Here is a 2,356-nt window from a genome sequence, read left to right as displayed (position 1 = left end):
TGTGTGTGTGTGTGTGTGTGTGTGTGTGTGTGTGTGTGTGTGTGTGTGTGTGTGTTTGTGTGTGGATCTGGCTCTTTTAGAAAATTATCTCCTCTTCACACTGATCAGGTGTGAGTTGAAAAGATAGCGACAACATGGCGTCGATGGAAACAAGATGGCGTCGCCGTACAATGCTTCACTGCGACAATCCGTGAGTTTCTTTGCCGCGAGCAACCTCATTCAGTGTGTGACAAAAGCCTCTGAACAATCCACCATCGCCACCATCGCCACCACCACCAACACCACCCTTCTGTCGCTGACACCACTGTGTTGTCTTAAACATCTTCATCCACGTCATCATTAAACCTGTCGTCGGCATAACATCGTTATGAAACCATCCCAAATAAACATCATCAGCAGCAGCAACCTCATCATCATTGCCGTCATCATCGTCATCACCATCATTGACATCGTCAACATCATGACGTTACAATGTTACTATCGTACATATATGTGGGTGACTATGCAAATGTATGGACATACGTATATTTTATATCATATATATATACATATGTATATATACAGATGTATATATATATATGTGTGTATGTATATAGATGTATATATATATATATATATATGTCTGTATGTATATGCAAATATATATATATGTGTGTATGTGTCTGTCTGTCTGTGTGTATTATATATATATATATATATATATATATATATATATATATATATATATACATATATATGGAGGTAGGTATATATGTATGTATGTATGTATGTATGTATGCATATATGCTGCCAGCGCATGGCCCAATTTAAAAGTAAGCAGTATGGTCGTGTCTGTCTAAAATAAAGCCGGTTTTACAAATCATCGCAAAAACCAGAAGAAGTGGGAAGTCGTTAGCTATGCATTATACGCCATATTTACTTGCAGGGAGTGTGGAAAAGAATAAGTGAGGGGACATCCAAAGGTTCAGCAGAAAATACTGTAACACTTACCGCGAAACTTTACGGTTATCTAGACACAAGATCGTGAGTCCCCGGTAGGACTGGAGGGACACATCCGAGATGTTCAAGAAAACGAACAAGTTATGATATTCTTCTGAATGAAATTACAGTTGTTTACACACACACACATACATACATACGTACATACATACATACATACATACATACATACATACAGAGTGACCTGAAGTAAACTTAGAAAATCCCTCTGTTATGGAATGCTTTCATAAACACCAACTCAAGGAATACTGTCGGAATATTCCCATCAAAACTTCTGTCAAATGTAAACATTACAGGCCGGATATTGTTGTCTGGGACAGAGGGGCAAAGATATGTACCATTATAGAGGTTAGCTACCCTGCAGATATAAATATCTCATTGAAAATCAAAGAAAAAGAGGATATCTATGGAAAACCGCTTCGAAACCTCCAGCTTCTATAGCCAGACTATGAATTCATATTCATACCAATAATAATTGGAGCACTAGGAGAATCTGGATAAACTGGGATTTTCAGAAAGAGAAATCAACCGGCTGATTCGTACATTACAAGTGCAATCTGTGAGTGGAACAGTAAAAATATGCAAGACTTTTCTCAAGTTCCAAATGTGGATTTGTCTGTGTTAACTAAATCCCGAAGATGGAGCCTTGTATCTTTTTGGGGATATACTTAATACAGAGTGGTGTAGTAGCGGTATAACTGGAAGAACAATGTGCAGACAGCAGTAAACCAGATGCTGCAGTGTTTCGTAGAACAAGTTAGATCGAATGCACGGCTGCCACATAATTTATGTGCGCTAAAATGTGCAACTGAGTCGGTGAAAAATTATTGTTGCTTTGTGGCATAAAAACTGCATTAACAGAACAAAACAGCATTATCATGGTCTCAATACCAGAAATTTAAATAAATATATATATATATATATATATGTATGTATGTTTGCATGTATGCATGTATGCATGTGTATGTATGCATGTGCATGTACGTATGTATGTGTGTATATGGTTGTGTACATGATGAGACAATGTATGGATAGTTGTATATTGCTTTGAGATATATAAATTTTTAATGGCTGACATATTTAATTTTGTTTTAAATTTGTAAATATGTATTTGACACTCAATCCGAGCTTAATAAAGTACATTTATATATATATATATATATATATATATATATAGAGAGAGAGAGAGAGAGAGAGAGAGAGAGAGACATACATACATATGTAAGTGTTTATATATATATATATACACACAAACACAAATATACACAGGTGAGGAAAAGTGATGGATATAGATATAGATTTATGTTTATGTATGTGTGTATGTGGATGCGTATATACATATATACGTATACATATA

The sequence above is a fragment of the Octopus bimaculoides genome, chromosome 25 (assembly GCF_001194135.2).
Source record: "Octopus bimaculoides isolate UCB-OBI-ISO-001 chromosome 25, ASM119413v2, whole genome shotgun sequence".
In the NCBI taxonomy this organism is placed as follows: Eukaryota; Metazoa; Mollusca; class Cephalopoda; order Octopoda; family Octopodidae; genus Octopus; species Octopus bimaculoides.
This window is presented reverse-complemented; position numbering follows the sequence as displayed.